The sequence below is a fragment of the Drosophila ananassae genome, unplaced genomic scaffold, assembly GCF_017639315.1.
Source record: "Drosophila ananassae strain 14024-0371.13 unplaced genomic scaffold, ASM1763931v2 tig00000107, whole genome shotgun sequence".
NCBI lineage: Eukaryota > Metazoa > Arthropoda > Insecta > Diptera > Drosophilidae > Drosophila > Drosophila ananassae.
The window spans coordinates 148,932-169,229 of record NW_025319115.1 but is presented as its reverse complement, the minus strand read 5'-3'; the positions used below and the strand labels follow the sequence as shown (position 1 = coordinate 169,229).

The following is a 20,298-nucleotide window of genomic DNA, read 5'->3' as shown; positions in this document are numbered from 1 at the left end:
TATAGAAGACCATATACTTATCCCTTTATTTATGACAATGAAGTAGAAAACCAAATAGCAGATATGATTAAACAAGGAATTGTCCGCAAATCTAAATCTCCTTATTGTAGTCCTATAGTAATAGTACCCAAGAAAATTCAACCAACTAATAGTATATTTGTTCCATTTCTTTCTGAAAACAATATACTATTGGATCTTCAAAAGGTAAAACCAGTTTATTCGCCAGGCCCCGACGGAGTACCAGCCTGTGTGCTAAAATACTGTGCTAGGGCTCTGTGCAAACCTCTTCAAAAAACTATTTAACTTATCTTTAGAATCTTCGATTTTCCCCCTTAAATGGAAGGAATCTTTCATAATTCCTCTGCACAAAAAGGGGAAAAAATCCGATGCTGCCAACTACAGAGGCATCTCAAAATTGTCAGCGATTCCAAAGTTATTCGAAAAATTAATAACTCCTCATTTGCAACACCTATGCTCATCAATAATTTCTCCATGTCAGCCACCACTAATTTATTGGAGTTGACATCCTTTGTTTTAGATGGCTTCCAAAAGGGACTTCAAACTGATGTTATTTACACAGACTTTAGTAAAGCATTTGATTCAGTTAATCACTCACTCTTGTTGAGTAAACTAAATCTTTTGGGATTCTCAACCGACCTCATTACGTGGATCTCCAGCTATTTAAATGGAAGAACACAGAGAGTCTTATTTAAAAATCAATACTCCCGCTTAGTCCGTGCCACATCTGGTGTCCCTCAAGGAAGCCATCTTGGCCCATTACTATTCACTCTTTTTATAAATGACTTGCCCCCATCCATAACGAACGCGCTGGTACTAATGTACGCAGACGATGTTAAGCTTTGTCTCCAATATAAGTTCCCGTCTGCCCAAAACAGACTCCAGTCGGATCTTGACAATTTTCAAAAATGGTGTTTAGCTAATGACTTAGTACTTAACGGATCAAAATGCAAACTTATGTCTTTTTATCGTACTAGTCCTCACCAGGCTTCGTACACTCTCTCTGGGATTGCCTTAGAAAAATTAACTCAGGTTAATGATCTTGGTGTCCTCTTAGACATAAAACTTAAATTTTCCGACCATATTTCTTCAATGGTTAATAAGGCTAAAGGTGTTGTCGGTTTTATTAAAAGATGGGCAAAGGAATTTAACGACCCTTACATTACTAAAAGCTTATTTATATCCTTGGTCCGCCCGATACTGGAGTACGGTTCATGTGTCTGGTGTCCCCAATACGGTGTTCATCAAGACCGCATAGAATCCGTACAAAAAAACTTCTTATTATTTGCTCTTAGGGGACTTAACTGGGACGCAAATCTTCACCTACCTTCGTATAATAGTAGACTCCTACTAATAAACTTACCCTCCTTAAAAAACCGTAGAACAATGCTGGGTGTCGTTTTCCTACAGAACCTTATTAATGGTGATGTAGATAGCCAGCACTTACTAACACGCTTACAGTTTAACGTTCCGAATAGAAGGACCAGAAACTTTAGTCCTTTATTCTTAAGCCATTGTAGATCGACATATGCACAGCATGATCCCATTAGGATTTTATGTTCGAACTACAATGGTCTGTATAATATTATTTCTCTTTCCTCCCAGTCAAATTTGAAAACCTCCATTTTAAATTACCTACAAGAACATACTAATTCTTCCTCGTTTTCTTTATAATCCTTCTATTTAAACTTATATACTATACTCATTATACTAACTCGAATTTATTCCCGCGATTCGAGCCGTACGTTATGCGGCAGGCGCCCCTCGGTCGGTTGGGCGGGAGGTGGGCTGTACGTATGGATGCATGGATGCATCGGGCATTCCAAAATTTCGTGTGGCTATTGATTACAGAGTGCTTAACGAGATAGCTATTGATGATAAATTCCCCATCCCCAATATGGATGAAATACAAGATAAGTTAGGAAAATGTCAATATTTTACAACGTTAGAACTGGCAAAGGGATTCCATCAAATTGAAATGGACCCAAGATCAATTCAAAAAACAGCCTTTTTCACCAAGAATGGACACTATGAATATACTAGAATGCCTTTCGGTCTAAAAAATGCTTCTGCTACATTCCAGCGATGTATAAATAATATTCTTCATGATATAGTAGGAACTCATTGCCTAGTATATTTAGATGATATTATTATATTTTCAACTTCCTTACAAGAACATATTCAGTCCCTTCAAAAAGTCTTCGTCCGATTAAGAAAATCCAATCTTAAACTTCAATTAGATAAATGCGAATTCATGCGAATTCCAAAAAAAATTCAAGCTATTCACGATTTTTAAATTCCAAGTACTCCTAAACAAATTTAATCATTTGTTGGTCTTTGTGGATTTTACCGAAAGTTTGTTAGAGAATTTGCAAAAATTGCTAAACCAATGACCCAGTGCCTTAAAAAGGGTTGAAAAATAAATGTCTAAGATAATAATTACGTTGAAGCATTTAAAAAATGAAAAACACTAATTACGAATGATCCAATCCTTAGATATACAGATTTTGAAAAAACATTTGAATTAACGGCTGATGCTAGCTGTCTTAGCTCAAGAAGGTAGATCACGCAAGACGCAAGTTAAATGATCATGAAATAAATTATTCAAATATCGAAAAAGAGTTATTAGCCGTAGTCTGGGCAACCAAGTACTTCCGACCATATCTATTTGGAAGAAAATTTAAAATTACATCCGATCGTAAACCACTAGTTTGGTTGGACAATTTTAAAGAACCTAATATGAAATTGCAAAAATGAAAAATACATCTTAGTCAATATGATTGTGAATTATTAATGTAATTAATGAATTACATTAAAGGAAAGGAAAATTATGTAGCAGACGCCTTATCTAGGCTACCTAAAAAAGAATCAAATAATGAACAACTAGAAGAACCATTTCAAAACAAAGATGATTTACAAAGTACAGGAGCTACAATTCATAGCGCCCAAGAAGACAATGGCAATTGAATTCAGATTACAGAGCGTCCAATTAATGTTTTCAGTCACCAATTAATATTTAAAAAGGGAAATGAAGATAGTAATGAATTAGTCCGGTATTTTAATAAAACAATTAATACAATAAAATATAGTAACATGACGGAACGTACAGCAAAAGACATTATTCTTAAATTTGTATGTGGACACAATTTTATAATGTACATAAATAATGACGACGATTTCGCAATATTTCAAAGGGTTTTCATGGAACTAATTGAACCAAATTTGGGAACAAAATTAATATAAACATCAGTTTCTTCCTAATATATCTACCTACGAATATTTTCACGAGAAAGTAATTTATATTCATAAGAAAACTGTTCATCAAGGTATTAAAAAAACATTTGACGATTTTAAAGGTAAATACTCTTTTCCAGATGCACAAAAATAAATCCAAAATATAATTAACAAATGCGATATTGGTAATTTATGCAAGGCAGAACAAAAACCCCTGAAAGTAAAAATATCCGTGAGAAATATGTAATTGACTATTATTTTATTGATCAAAGAAAATTTTTAACTTGTATTGATATCTATTCAAAATTTGTTTCAATTATAGAAACTCATACCACAGATTGGATCGAAAGTAAAAAAGCATTACTTAAAATATTTAATATGTTAGGTAAACCAAAAATATTAAAAATGGATCAAGATCCCGGATTAGAATGCAAATCATTAGGTTAGAAAAAGAAAATAATGAGATCGAAATTACTAGTAGCAAGAATGGTACAGCTGATATAGAAAGAGTTCACAAAACAGAAAAAATTATACAAAAAGATGAAAAACACTGGCAGGAAATAAATAGGGGTCACAAAGTAATAAAACCCAAAAGTAAATTTAAAAAACTTAAAAATCGCAATTTTTCTCGTTATTCCAGAAATGTTGAAAATTCTGATTCTGATATTGAAAGTGGTAATAATAGTACTGTGGCAACCCTAAGTGCTTACCATAGCACAATCGAACTCGATATCCTATGGGAGTATCGATATCGCTGAAGGCCCTCTCTAAAAACACAACCTTTTCTGCGACTCACGACATCGACAGGCTCATCCGCAGCTAGCAACGCTTTTGTTATTTTTCATTAGTTTTTAAGCAAATATATAGTGAATAAATGAACATTAAATTGGTGACCCCGACGTGATCACTATATAGACGCGAGTACCGGTGCTTACAATGGCAAACAACGACACCACACAAGACGACGCCGACGTCTTTCACGATACCGTTACTCGCGGTTCCGTCGTAGTTATTAACCGCCTGGCGGTTAAAATTCCGCCCTTTTGGACCGAGCACCCAGAATTATAGCTGTCGCAAATCGAAGCCCAATTCGTTCTGGCAGGAATAACTACAGACGACACGAAATTCAACATGATCCTGGCGTCAATCGAAGCACCGGTACTGGCCCGAATTGCCGACGCCATCGTCAACCAACCAGGCACAGGCAAGTACGAAAACTTAAAGTCGTGCATTTTGGAACGCTTCTGCGAAAGCGAGCAGAAGAAAATCCAGAAGTTGATTTCGGAAACTGACCTTGGTGACAAGCGCCCCACACAACTGCTCAACGAGTTAATCGCACGCGCCGCAAACAAAGTTGACGAAACTTTCTTAAAAGCACTGTGGCTGCAGCGCCTACCAACACAAGGGCAAGCGATCTTGCAAGCATCGGACGCCTGCCTAGCAGATTTAGCTAAGTTGGCAAGCAAAGTCATGGAAGTCGGCGATTTTCATCATATACGCATCGTTGATGCCAAATCGGCGCCACCCAGCAGCACCGTTTTCGACGAACGCCTAGACCGCATCGAGCAACAAATCAACGCGCTGTTCAAAAACCGTTACCCCAAGAACAGTTCATCCACATTAACGGATCGCAACAGCGTCCCGACTTCAGGCTTGTGTTGGTACCACAGCAAATTTGGCAACGCCACCAAGAAATGTCGCCAACCGTGCTCGTTTTCCTCCGAACCAAAAAACTAAAACAGTCTTCGGATTCGGCGGACAAATTCGAAGAAAACCACAACACAATTGCCCGCCTCGCCATCAACGACAATTACTCCAAAATTCAATTTCAGTGATGCCACCCTGCAGAATCGCAAAAACTATGCTCACTCCAAAGCTTCTTTTCGCCGCCAATGGTACGAAGATACAAACCTATGGAGAAAAACGCATAACAGTGTCGCTGGGATTGGGACGAAACTTCGTTTGGACCTTCGTATTAGCTGACGTCAACTGCGCTATCATTGGAGCTGATTTCCTTCAACATTTCGACTTACTCGTCTATATGAAACGACGCAAACTCATCGATCGAGCTACGCTGCACGAATCAACGTAAAATCAACGCGATTTTATCCTACGACACGAGCAACCAATATGCTAGGTTGCTTCACGAATACCGCGATCTTGCAACGATCAACTCGAACCGGCTGCCAGCAGAGTCCGAAGTAACGCACTTCATCTCGACCGGCCTACTCACGCCCGCGCCCGACGACTAGCGCCCGACAAACTCAAAGCCGCACAAACTGAGTTCTCCTACCTCATCGAAAAAGGAATATGTCACCCCTCAAAAAGCCACTGGTCCAGTCCATTACACCTGGTAAAGAAAGCAAACGGAGAGTGGCGACCATGCGGAGACTACAGAGCACTAAACAACGTAACAGTGCCGGATCGATACCCTATTCCGTACATACTGGATGTAACAAGCATCCTACACGGTAAAAAGATATTTTCAAAAATCGACCTGCAAAAAGCATATCACCAGATCCCTGTCGAACCGAAAGATATTCCCAAAACAGCAATTATCACGCCTTTTGGGCTATTCGAATTCTTGTTCATGACATTCGGCTTACGCAACGCAGCGCAAACTTTTCAGCGTCACATAAACAACGTAATACAGGATCTCGACTTTGTTTTCGCATACATCGACGACATTCTGATCGCTTCAGAATCCGAGGAGCAGCACGAGACACACCTCCGTACGACCCTTGACCGCCTTCGAAAGGCACATCTCACCGTGAACTTTGAGAAGTGCCAATTTGGTAAATCACAACTCAAGTTCCTGGGTCATAACATCAGCCAGCACGGTTTGAAACCATCCGAAGCCAAAGTGGAAGCCATTCGACACTTTAAAAAACCGCTTATAGCTAAAGATTTAAAAAAGTTTCTGGGTATGATCAACTTCTATCGGCCGTTTATCCCACGTGCTGCTGATAACCAACACATACTCCAGACGCTAATCCAAGGCAATAAAAAGAACGACAAAACCCCGATTCTCTGGTCTACAGATGCCGACCATGCATTCGACGCCTGCAAGAACGAGCTTGCAAACGCTACGTTGCTGAACTACATGGCACCTAACTCGCAATTAACACTAACCACCGATACCTCCGATGATGCCATGGGTGCCGTGTTACATCAGATTGTCAACGAGCAGACGCAACCACTGGGTTTCTTCTCCAAGAAATTCACACCGACGCAAAAGAAGTACAGCACCTACGATAGAGAACTGACTGCCATCTATCAGGCCATTTTGCACTTCAAGTTCGCATTGGAGGGCAGAAACTTTATAATTTTCACCGACCACAAGCCGCTGATGTACGCTTTCAATCAAAACAGCGAGAAAGCATCACAGCGACGCGCGCGCCAACTGGATTTCATCAGCCAATTCAGTACCGATATCCGGCACAACACAGGAGAGGAAAACAACGTGGCTGATCTTCTCTCACGCATCGAAGCCATCAAACACATCGACTTCGACGAGATGGCACTGGAACAGAAAAACGACGACAAACTACAATCGCTACTCAATTCTGATCCAGAAAATACCATCTCACTAACCAAATTATCTCTTTCAGGCTCAAACAAGCAATTGTACTGCCACGTCGCCAATAACCAGATACGCCCGTTCGTGCCCAGATGTCTACGCCAAACCGTGATTCAAGCCCTGCATTCTCTGAGCCATCCAGGAGTTAAGGCGACGAATAAATTGGTCCGTTCAAAGTGCTAGCAAAGCACGACAACTACTTTACACTCAAAGGACATACAAAAGACAACAAGGTGTCTATCGACAGACTTAAACCGGCATACATCTTCCAAAACGAATCTCCCTCGACTCAAGAGAAAACGACAGCGCCAACTGCCCAGCCAACCGAGCAGTTATCAAGATCAGGACGACGAGTCAGATTCCCAGCAAAGTATCTTTCCTAACAGGAACTCTAGGAGGGGGGTACTGTGGCAACCCTAAGTGCTTACCATAGCACAATCGAACTCGATATCCTATGGGAGTATCGATATCGCTGAAGGCCCTCTCTAAAAAACATCCTTTTCTGCGTCTCACGACATCGACAGCCTCATCCGCAGCTAGCAACGCTTTTGTTATTTTTCATTAGTGTTTAAGCAAATATATAGTGAATAAATGAACATTAAAGTACCATGGACTCGTTAACATTAATAACGGCTCAACAAATTAGTATTGTCCCAGTTACTTCAAAAAATGGCTATTTACTATTGAATACTGGAACTATAAAAATACCTGTTAATTACGAACACCACATGATAGAAATAAATCAAACAAAAATATTAAATACATACCAATAATTTATTGAGGGTCCGTTCAAAGTGCTAGCAAAGCACGACAACTACTTTACACTCAAAGGACATACAAAAGACAACAAGGTGTCTATCGACAGACTTAAACCGGCATACATCTTCCAAAACGAATCTCCCTCGACTCAAGAGAAAACGACAGCGCCAACTGCCCAGCCAACCGAGCAGTTATCAAGATCAGGACGACGAGTCAGATTCCCAGCAAAGTATCTTTCCTAACAGGAACTCTAGGAGGGGGGTACTGTGGCAACCCTAAGTGCTTACCATAGCACAATCGAACTCGATATCCTATGGGAGTATCGATATCGCTGAAGGCCCTCTCTAAAAAACATCCTTTTCTGCGTCTCACGACATCGACAGCCTCATCCGCAGCTAGCAACGCTTTTGTTATTTTTCATTAGTGTTTAAGCAAATATATAGTGAATAAATGAACATTAAAGTACCATGGACTCGTTAACATTAATAACGGCTCAACAAATTAGTATTGTCCCAGTTACTTCAAAAAATGGCTATTTACTATTGAATACTGGAACTATAAAAATACCTGTTAATTACGAACACCACATGATAGAAATAAATCAAACAAAAATATTAAATACATACCAATAATTTATAAAATATGAAAATAAAAAAGAGTTAGAAATAAAATTAAATAATATAAAAGAAAATATGATAGAAAATTCAGAATTTAATGAAATCATTGGTATAATAAATAAACATACAGAAGACATAAAGAAATTAATACAGGAAGAAGAGGAAAATGAGGCCTTGCTCCTTTTAAGATACTCTTTACACACTTTTCTAGAATACATTGAAGATTTACAAATGGGGATTCAGTTAACAAAAATTGGAATATTTAATCCTAAAATATTGAAACATGAACATGAACAGTTAGATGACATTAATGAAGAAAAATTATTATTAATAAAGACATCAGCTTGGATATGCAGTGAAACCAAAAATACTTTTATTTTAGCCCATATACCAACATCTTTTAATGAAACTCAAAAATACAGAATAATTAAATTAAGGCACATCTGATTTCTGCAGGAGCTGCAGGGATGAAGAGGAGGTAGAATCGGTATCGCACCTCTGATGCCACTGCCCGGCACTCGGTCGCAGCAGACTCAAACACTTCGGGTCCGAAGAACTCTCGGACCTTAACGATCTCTCAGAGATCTCTCCACGCGGATTGGTTGCCTTCATAAGGAAAGCCGGCTGGGACAATGGGCCGCCATAGGTAGTCTAGGAATATATATGCACCCTGGTAGACAGGAAGGGGGGGGGTAGCATCTCGGTGAAACCCTTGCTCCAGCGGTAGCACAAGGAGCCCTAGCGGCTCAAGTGGAAGCGAGGGGGTATTCTATGACCCCCTTGCAACACCGCCCTAACCTAACCTAACCTTAACTGCATATCCAAGCTGATGTCTTTATTAATAATAATTTTTCTTCATTAATGTCATCTAACTGTTCATGTTCATGTTTCAATATTTTAGGATTAAATATTCAAATTCTTGTTAACTGAATCCCCATTTGTAAATCTTGTGTTGACAAAGTGTGTTGACTAATTGCTAATTGATTTGTAAGGATCTTTGAAATACATTGGTCAGTTACTAAATATTTTTGATCCATTACATCCACTAAAGGATTTGCAGAATTTTCCAAGTAATGAACACTTTTATTATTATTCATAAAATATTCAAATTTATGAATATTTATGTCAATTTGGCGGCCTATATTATCCAGATATTTAATTATTCTGTATTTTTGAGTTTCATTAAAAGATGTTGGTATATGGGCTAAAATAAAAGTATTTTTGGTTTGACTGCATTAGGCCGTCAGCCAATCGGGTACAACAAGGGGAGAAACGCATCAGCTCATGGGCCGTAACTGTGTACACCGATGGTAGTGCGACTATACTCTCCACGTGAGGGCGGCTGGTAACAGGTCCCGGTAAGGTCATGTCTCTGCCGAGGATGCTAGCGAATTGTAGTCGGGCGGGGAGAAGAAAACTCCCTTCCGCAAATCACCCCAATCCAAGGTGGAACAGCATATGCCGAGGGATGCATGTCCGGGGGATGCACGGACGTTAATATGCGGACTCTGGGGGACCGGCCGACCCCTCAGTTTTAACCAGGCTTATCATGACAAGCGGGCTATGTCATGATGGACGAACCCCTTCCCGCATAATCGTGGGTCCAAAAATGAACGACAATAATAATAAAAGAAAAACAAACAGTGGAGAACGGAACTCCCTAAGAAAGTCCGAAAATGGGATCTCGGATCCGTCAATCTCCAAGGCAGATAGAGGCCAAAGAGATGCTGGGATGGCGAAGCTCCCTGAATCGAGCTCCTCTCGCACCGGCGGCAACCCTAAGGGCTCCTACAAGGATAGGAGGAGAGCGGCCTTCATTCTGATGAGGGCAGACCCATCGGCGAAATCCAAACCCGACCAGGCTGAGATAATAAAGTGGGCGAGGGAAATCCTGCCTGACTTTCAGCCAGCAAAAGCGGGAGTGAGACTGGATCCGAAGAAGCCGGCAGAAGTAGGCGACTCTGCCAAGGATAGAGCACAAAGTGCGAAGAGACAGAGGTCGACCGAAGGTGGAGCGCCCCTAGCTAAGAAGAAGAAGGTGCAGACACAAAGTAGCAGATCCTTCCGCCGAAGTTACCAAGGGCAGGACCATCATTGGGGTCATCGATAATGGCTCCAAGGATGGCCTGATCCCCAAGGAGCTTTGGCGTAAGGTAGTGAATGAGCTGCATGGGCGCTTCATGGAGGAGATGCTCAAGAGCGGAGGACCTCCACCGGACTGCGAAGACGCAGGGTGGTACCAGGGTAGCATCAAGGTGATAGCGTGCCAAGATGCGAGGTCTGTAAGCCTCTACAAGCGAATGATTGCGTCGCTTGGGGAGGTCTACCCAGGAGCCAGACTGGAGGCGGTGGACTGGGACAAGATCCCCAGCAAACCGAGAGCCCGCGTATGGCTGACAGAGAAGACGGCGGACCCTGCCACCATTCTGGCCATGCTCAAAATGTGCAATCCCACACTCCCTACGGCGGACTGGAGAGTCGCCAAGGTGGAGGAAGCAGTGGGACTGAGAAGGCAGGTTGTCCTCACTCTAAATGAGGAGACTGTGAAGATCCTGGAGGGTGCCGGTAGCCGTATCAAATACGGGTTCGAGCACGTTGCGGTGAGGATCTACAAGTCGGATGCGAAGAGTAAACCTGGAGGCATCGACTTGGAGATGGACGCACATGAGCTAGACTCGGGGGAACCGACCGAAGAGGTCCGCCCAGAAGGAATGTCAGACGTGGAGGAGGACATTCTGGAAGGGTACACCTCAGAGGAGAGTGACCTGGCGAGGGCTCTTGGTGGCGTCGGCATGGAGGAGGACTCATTGCTGGGCTCCGACACCGAGGCGGAGGTTACTGTGGTGGAGAATCTAAAGGATGTCCCTGACATTCCTGCAGATAAACCTCCATCACAGTAAGGTGGCTTCCGCCGCCCTCCTGCTCCATCTTGCAGAGGATGGAGCTGACGTGGCCCTCATCCAAGAACCCTGGATCCACGAAGACAGGATTCTCGGTCTGGGGGCGTCGGACTTCAGGCTGTACACAGCCGATGTAACAGGTAAAAAGCGAGCATGCATACTCGCAAAGAAAAGCCTTAATACCTTTTTGCTACCAAATTTCAGCAATGAAGATCACGTAGCCGCATCGATAGAGGGCCCAGACGGCCATCTAAGAATATGCTCGGCATATTTGGTGCCAGGAATGAGGCGAACGGTAGGAAAAAAAAAGGATTTGAGGATGATTTCAAAGACACTCGGGTTAGGTTTAATTCACTTTCCTTTCTTTATTATAAAAAACGAATTTTAGCGGCAAGAGATAACTCCAAAAACTTAAAATCATTCCAGAGATGGTAAAATTCTCTAGTGATGGCACAGTCGGTGGTTATCGATATACATATGTATGATATGTTAGTATATACTATGAATATGTACATATGTGATTATATATTGTAAATTATGAATTCAGCATGAACATCCCGGCCCCCTTGCAACGCAGTTGCAAATTTGGGCCTTTTGTCAATGGCCGCACGGGCCCGACAAAATCCATCCAAAGGCGGAATTTTGGGCGACAGGGGATCCTCGTTGACCAGCAATGAATCCCGAACGGATGATGTCAGGATACACTTCGGGCCCTAATACCAAGAATATGGTACTCGGCCTAAACCAGCGTTCATCCGCCAGGGCGAGGTTTGCGAAGGCTTCGTATGCCGTCGGATCGATTTCCCGTGCAGGCGATCTCTGCTGTAGCTGGGAATCAACGTGGAAGATGACTTCCTCGTCCAACGGCCCCCTGATCGACTGGAGCCTCGCTGTGCACACACCATCGGTCCCGACGCTTGTGACGGAGAGGCCCAAGGACCTTGCCAAGGATGCACTGATCCGACTGGTAGGACAGCAAGGGTCGATCAAGGCCTTCAATTCGAACTTCTTGACTATGGTGTTGATAACCACCTCAGCCGTAGGCAAGACACTCGTGGCCTTATGTTGCAGGAGGGTAGACAGCGTGGTGGTATAGGCGCCACGCTGATCCTCCTGAAGCGCAGCAGGAGAACTAGCAGGACGGCGGTGAGGGGATCTGGATGGTGACCGCCTACGGGAGGAGCGGGAACGTTGAAGTGAGCGTCTTCGACGGCCCCCTTCATTGTGCAGATGCAGAAGCGTGTGGTGGTCCCTTTGGCAAAGTCGACACTTTCCCGCACTGCGGCAAGAGCGCCCGGAATGCTCATGGGCTAAGCAATTGCTGCAGTACTTATTGATAAGTACTGCTCGCAGGCGTTTCTCGGCCAGCTTGAGGAATTGCTGGCCCTTCCGCAGTGCATGAACTCCTCTGCACACTCGGCACCGATAGGAAGCGGTTCCTTGCGGCGGATAGTTTGGCTTCTGGGCCTTCGGACGCGGTGCCATTTTCTCTGTATGATAAGGAAAGAGAAGTAGAATTAGTGGTATCCAAAAACATATGACTAGACGTGAACATGGACAAACGAACATTGAAGAAGCATAGCGTAGGAGTTACTTTAGGAGTGGAAGAAGTATTAATTTCGCGATCGGCCGACGTATTACGCCTCTTGACGTAAGAACATCCACCACTCGGACCTTGTCGTCTGCACCTGGGCAAACCTTCTGAATTCGGCCGAGGCGCCATTCGTTCGTGGGCAGGTTGTCTTCTTTTATGACAACCATGTCATCGACCTGGAGATTCGTAGTTGGTGACTGCCACTTATTCCGTTTGTGGAGCTCCTTTAGGTATTCTTCCTTCCATCGGACACAAAATTGTCGAAAGTTCTTCAAACGTTCTCAAACGTTCAAAGTTCTATATTTGACTGAGGAAGCAGACTTGTAGAAATGCGCCTTAAAGCTCTTCACTCCTGCTTCCCACAGTCCTCCCATATGTGGCGCACTTGGCGGATTGAAGTACCAGGATAGGTTTTGGTGGCTGTAGTGTGCAGTGACCATCTCTCTCGTTGCTTGTAGGAAATCCCGCGTGATAATGGCTGAGGCACCCACAAATGTCTTACCGTTGTCTGAATATAATTTCTGTGGGCAGCCTCTTCTACCAGCCAAGCGGGCAAAAGCCGCCAGGAATTTCTCACTCGTCAAGTCTGACGTAGCTTCAAGGTGGATTGCCTTTGTGCTGAAGCAGACAAATACACACACGTAGCCCTTTGTGATAAGGCACGCACGGCCCGTATAATTTTTAATTTCAAAGGGACCGGGAAAATCTACGCCAGTGTGTGTAAACGGACGTGAGAAAGTGGCCCGTTCCGCGGGCAGCTCCCCCATGAGTTGGGTCTGCAACCGCTTTCGGTAGATCAAGCACACCTTGCATGCACTAATAGTAGCTTTTAGCAAAGTTTTAAGCTTTGGAATCCAATACTTGGATCGAATGAGTCGCATTAGGAGCCGACTCTCACCATGCAAGGATATGCGGTGAGTAAATCGAACCAGTAGACGGGCCCATGGACTGGAATATGGTATTATAATCGGATGTCTCTCATCGTAGGAAAGCATGTCAGACGCAACAAGCCTGCCCGATGCTCGCAGTACCCCTCTGTGGTCTAAGAAGGGATTCTGGTTCTTGAGAGGGCTGGATGATGGGATCTGTTGCTTTTTTAACAAGCAACTGTATTCTTTTGGATACCCTTGCCGTTGGGTCAGAACATGAAGACACTCCTGTGCCTCTCGGATTTCGGCGGTACTGATTTCAGTTGGCAAGACCGTAGATGGTACCTTGCAACGCCTTAGGAACCGCAGGACATAAACGGTCACCCGGAGGGCACGACTTAGGTCTGAAAAACGATCTATGTAATCCTCCGATGGTGGCAACTTAGCCAAGTTGCATTTGATAGGACGTTGCTCAAGTTCTGTCTCAGGTACGGATTCTATTGGAGTAGGCCATTGCTCCTTAGGAAGCTGTAGCCATTGTGGGCCATTCCACCACAAGTTACTTGAGACGAGATCCTGTGGAGCCACGCCTCTACTAGCCAAGTCAGCTGGATTGAATTCAGAACGCACGTGAGACCACTTCCCAGCATCTACGGACTGTGTAATCTTGGCAATTCTGTTTGCCACAAAACATGTCCAGGTACATGGCGGTTTGCTTAACCATGCTAGCACTATCGTGGAGTCCGTCCAGTAGAATGTGTCGAAGTCATCAGGAGGGAGTTGTGGAACAACCGATTGGAATAACTCAGCCAGAAGAACTGCACCGCATAATTCAAGGCGTGGTATGGACATGGTCTTTACTGGAGCCACGCGAGTTTTAGCGGTCAAAAGAGAAATAGAAACCTCCTGAGCGTGTTCAATTCGGACATAGATCGCGGCTCCATATGCTTGCTGCGATGCATCGCAGAAGCCGTGATATTGAACTTTGGATTGTGGACCAAATTTCACCCATCTTGGAATTCGGATTTGGTTTATAGTAGGATAGCTCATAAGAAATTCGTTCCATTTTCCCATGAGCTCAGCAGGGAGTGGATCGTCCCAACCCAGCTGCTGGAGCCAAATCTCCTGCATAAAGATTTTTGCTCGGATCACGAAAGGTGCCAGCCATCCTGCCGGGTCAAAAAGTCTTGCAATTTGTGACAGTACCTCCCGTTTACTGAGGACTGCCTTTGGAGTAATATCGGATGGGACGAAGAAAAATTCATCTTTATTTGCCTGCCAACGAATCCCGAGAGTTTTGGCAGTGCTCTGATCATCTAGCTCTAAGAAACCCTCTCTTAGCAAGTGATCTTTAGGAATGTCCTTGAGAATGCACTTGGAGTTGGACGTCCACTTGCGCAACGGAAATCCTGCGCTCCTGAGCGCCGCACGTAGCTGTTCAATAGCTACACCAGCAGATTGCTTTGTGTGCGCCCCAGCCAGTACGTCATCTACGTACATAGAAGTAGAAATAATTTCACTTGCAAATGGAAAAGTCGTTCTCACATCTTTCGCCAACTGCTGCAATACTCTTATTGCAAGGAACGGAGCACAATTTACTCCAAATGTGACTGTTTTGAGTTCATAGTCATAGATTTGGTCATTTGCATCACGAAACAGGATTCTTTGGAATGGAGTGTGCTCTGGAGCAACGAGAATTTGCCGGTGCATTTTCGTAATGTCGGCATTGAAAACGAAGCGAAAGAACCGCCAGCGTAAGACCTGCAAAGTCAAATCGGACTGTAACACAGGCCCTGGATGAAGGATATCATTCAGGCTCTTTCCATTGGAAGTAGGGCAGGAAGCATTGAATACTACACGAACCTTGGTAGTAGTGCTATCTGGCTTAAAAACGGCGTGATGAGGCAAGTAGAAATTGGAGTCTGGAACGATTGGAGACATATGCCGCTGGTCTAAGTAATCCCTGATTACTGCTTCATATTCTTCTTTAAGAGTTGGATTTTTTCTCAAACGGCTTTCGTTCTTTAGGAATTGAGCCAGTGCTATGGATCTTGAATGCCCTAGATCAATCCGATCACAACTTCGGAATGGTAGGGTGACGACATATCTCCCAGTGTCATCTCTCCTTGTTGTTTGCACAAAGTTCTTCTCACAGAAAGAATCGGACTCTTTTACCGGCTTCCCTGGAAGATCCTCCACCTCCCAAAACTTTGTGAGAAGTTTCTCGAGTTTAGCTTCAGAGCTTATCGAGACCTTTGTGGAAAAGTTCGAAATAGATTTTGGCACGGCCTTGGAGACTGGCCCACTCAGGATCCAGCCAAATACTGTTTCCTGACCTAACAGAGTGCCACAAATCTTTGTCCTCGAGCCACTCAGTAGAATAGACGGAAGAATATCCGCCCCAATCAGCAAATCAATTTGTGAGCTCTCGAAAAACGAAGGATCAGCCCATGTAAAACTGGGAAGGTCCTTTAACTGCTCCTTTGGTATGGAGTTTGAAGGCAACTTTCCGGATAGAAGTGGCACGACAAATGCTTCTGCCTCGATGTGTAGTCTAGGTTTTATTGGCGACCCAATTTGAAAATGTCACATCTTAGTTGATTGGGCAGCTACTGCTTGATTTAAGCCGGAAACTCTAGCTTGTACGGATTGGTACGGAAGCTTCAAAATCCTAAAGAGACGCTCCGAGATAAAAGTAGCCTCAGACCCGGAGTCAAGTAAGGCCCTTGCAGTATATGTCACTTCTAAGTGACAGACATTTATCATTGCCGTACCTAACAGCACACCTTGTGTGGGTGCCGCTAGATAACTTTGCACATTGGTAGGCGTAGTGGACTGTATAGTTGAAGTAGTAGGATTATTATTGGATTGAATTGTAGTCAACTGAGGAAGGTCAGCTCTGTGCAGGAGCGTATTGTGGCGCCCTTTACACGTGAAACAATTGTGCTTACTGGTACACTCTTTAAGTTGGTGTCCCCCAGCGAAACAGTTTAAGCACAATTTCTTTCTCCTTATATATGCGGATCGTTCACTGATGGGCATTTGGAGAAACCGAGTACATACCCGCACTGGGTGATTCTCTTTTGCGCAAAGGTCACAGTTTTTGGGTCCTTGCGTCACGTTGGTCTCAAAGGAGTTGATCCTTTTTGAGCCTGTGTTTTTTGAAGGCGGTTGGGAGTTAACCATCTTAATGCTGGAGCTGGGTTTAACATCCTCTATGGCTTCCAGGGTGCGATATCGTTCGCTGAGAAACGAGTTCATTTCATGCCATGAGGGTATCTCGCACTTATTGGACAAGGATTGTTCCCACAAAGAAAGGGTCAATTTCGGAAGCTTGGAGGAGCAGAGAAATACGAGAAGACAATCCCAATTATCGATTGAAATTTTGGAGTGTTCTAACGCCGTGAGACAGCCTTGGATGGTACTTTGCAGCTCCTTTAAAGCTGCACCGGACTCAACAACCACTGCGGGAAGATTGAACAGGATTTTTAATTGGCTGTTGACAAGAAGACGCTTGTTTTCAAAACGGTCACAAAGCGCGGTCCAAGCCGATTCAAAACTGTCATGCGTGAGTGGAGATTTTGCTACTATAGCCTTCGCTTCTCCCTCTGTTTTGGCATTTAAATGGAATAACTTTTCCACCGGCGTCAACCTCGGATTGTTGACATAGATAGCAGTGAAAAGGTCGCGAAACGTTGGCCACCGTAAGTAATCCCCCCTGAAAACTTCAGTGTCACAGTACTTGATGCCCTTGTAAGAGTTGGAACGGACATTCTTTCGATAACCTCTGTTAGCTGGGCTACACAGCGTTCATAAACGGAATAGCAGTAGTCATACTTGGCTTCTATTGCCTGCCACTCACCACTGCTGGAGGCTTCCTGCTGGAGAACTTGGGAACATTTGTCGGACTCGCTCTCAATCGTCTCCCAAAGTTTCTTTACGTGGTCACGGCGGACCTCAAGGGCGTATTGAGTGTACTCAGAAGTCGATGGTTCATTGATCTTGGCCTCGAAATGGCTTAGATTATCGCACACGGAAATGAACGTCGCAAGAGCCATCGTGGTTGCAGAAACTGTCTTCCGAGTGACGGATCGGGTTCCTATTGGGGTTCGTGAGATGCTCTGCGGTTTTGGTAGCGTGGGCGTCAGGGACTCGCTCTTGGATCTGGTATTCGCAGATCTTGCTAACGGATGCGAAGGAGGAACTGGAGATGAGGATGTACTCCTTCTTATAATTTTGACGGGTGCAAAACCTTTTGGTTTTGTCTCTCGTCCAGAGGACATAATATGGGAGCCTTGGATAAGTTCAGAGGATACGAAGCCCCCTGCAAACGCGATAGGAATTAATGGAATTTAATAGGAATTTTAACCAAATAATTTAATTTATTAATTTTTTTTTTTTTTTTTATACGTTCAAAGGTTTCGGCTTATTTTTGTTTTTTTTTTTATTAATTTCCTTTCTCTAAACGCGTTAAATGGAGTAGTAATATATAGGATATATAGGAATAATATATAGGAATAATAGGAATAATATATAGGAGAACTTTTCTAGCAGCCCTCGGCAACAAATTGTTTGTATGTATATATGCAGAAGATGAGGTGATAGATGATGATATTTTTATATATATTTTTTTTGAAGATGATAGTAGGAATGAATAAATGTGGGTAAATATGTTTCGGTTTTTATATGTCTCAACCAAAAATAATTTAGCCACCTGAATAGTGAACTTGCCGTTTTGTGTCGGTGATATCCGGCTCGAAGGACCAATATGGTGCCAGGAATGAGGCGAACGGTAGGAAAAAAAAGGATTTGAGGAAGATTTCAAAGACACTCGGGTTAGGATTAATTCACTTTCCTTTCTTTATTATAAAAAACGAATTTTAGCGGCAAGAGATAACTCCAAAAACTTAAAATCATTCCAGAGATGGTCAAATTCTCTAGTGATGGCACAGTCGGTGGTTATCGATATACATATGTATGATATGTTAGTATATACTATGAATATGTACATATGTGATTATATATTGTAAATTATCAATTCATCATGAACAGCATATATGGGTCACGACCACCTAGGACCTCCACCCCATTCGCTACTCAGGCGGCTTGTGGAAGACAGCGAAAGGAAGGACATCGACCTAATAATAGGATGCGATGCCAATGCTCATCACAATCAGTGGGGAAGCACTGACACAAACGAGAGGGGTGAGTCAATCTTCGATTTTATCCTCAGCTCTAAGCTTCTAGTGGGTAACAGAGGTTCAGAACCCACCTTCGTAGTCAAGAACAGAAGGGAGGTTCTTGATGTCACATTATTCTCGCACTCCCTGGCTGATGCAATCACCAGCTGGAGAGTCCTTCACAAACACTCATTTTCAGACCATCGCTTTATTGAGATAGTAGTAAATTTTGAAAACTTCACCAAGCAAGCAGTACGAAATCCTAGAAAGGCAAACTGGGAGCTCTATAAAAAGTTACTAGATAGATCCTTAGGCGAACCGCCTTCAGAGACCATCGAGACCTATGAGGGGCTCAACGCCATGGTAGATAAGCTTACTGCGACTAGCGCAAAAGCTTACCACAAGGCCTGCCCCAAGAAAAGAATAGGTAGCAACAGATCGAAGAAACCTCCGTGGTGGACCTCGTCTTTGGCCCCCTACAAAAAAAATGCACGTAGGGCCTTCAACCACGCGCACCGTACCAACACAGACGAGGCGTGGGAAACCTATAAAGCCGAACTTAGGCAATATAACAAAGAATTGCGCAAGGCAAAGAGGGTTGCCTGGGCCAATTTCTGCACCAACATTCAGAAGACATCAGAGGCCGCCCGTCTAAGAAAGATTCTTTCTACTACAGCCCCCATCGCAGGTTACATTAAGAACACGGAGGGGTGCTGGACAACCTCAAGCCTGGGAACCCTGGAGACCCTTATCAACGCACACTTCCCGGGTTGCTCATCGGAAGGAACAACCCAGGTGATGCGATGCCAGGGTCACCAGGGCTCGCTCAACTACCTACTTAGTGACAGAAACCTTAAATGGGCAATAGACAGTTTTAAACCCTTCAAATGTCCGGGACCGGACGGTATTCTACCAGCTCAGTTATCCAGAGCCGGTATTAAAATTCCCACAGACGCTATGCGACCTAATGACAGGGAAGCTCGAAGTCCTGTCTGCCTGGGCGCAAAAGAACGGGCTGGGAGTCAATCCGTCCAAGACAGAGCTCGTGCTGTTCACCAGGAAGTACAAGATACCTAACCTAAGACTTCCGAAGCTCCTAGGAGAAACACTAGTTCTTAGTGATAGTGCGAAGTACCTAGGTATCACTCTAGACAGGAAACTGGACTGGAAGCTGAACACCGCTGATAGGACTAAGAAAGCGGCAATAGCACTCTATACCTGCCGCAAGGCGGTAGCCCTGAAATGGGGAATGTCCCGGAAGATGGTCAGATGGTTATACACAGCGATCATCAGACCAATTCTATTCTATGGTGTCGTTGTCTGGTGGCCCGCCCTGGACAACTCCACATGCAGGGAAAAGTTCAGGAAGACGCAGCGCATGGCGAAAGTCTGTATAAGAGGCAATCTACGCACTACGCCTAGTGATGCCCTAGACACTATACTTGACCTACTACCAGTTGAACTGATGGGGGTAAAGACAGCCACTCTGGCCGCAATAAGACTGCGAGAGGCAAATCTATGGAGCAAAAATAGTTTCGGTCATACCA

The 20,298-nt window shown here is 43.8% G+C and overlaps 1 pseudogene; it reads right to left on the bottom strand.

The window, feature by feature from the left end:
- Window positions 1-12,983: 12,983 nt before the first annotated feature.
- On the bottom strand, window positions 12,984-17,629 carry LOC123258291 (annotated as a pseudogene).
- Window positions 17,630-20,298: the final 2,669 nt, after the last annotated feature.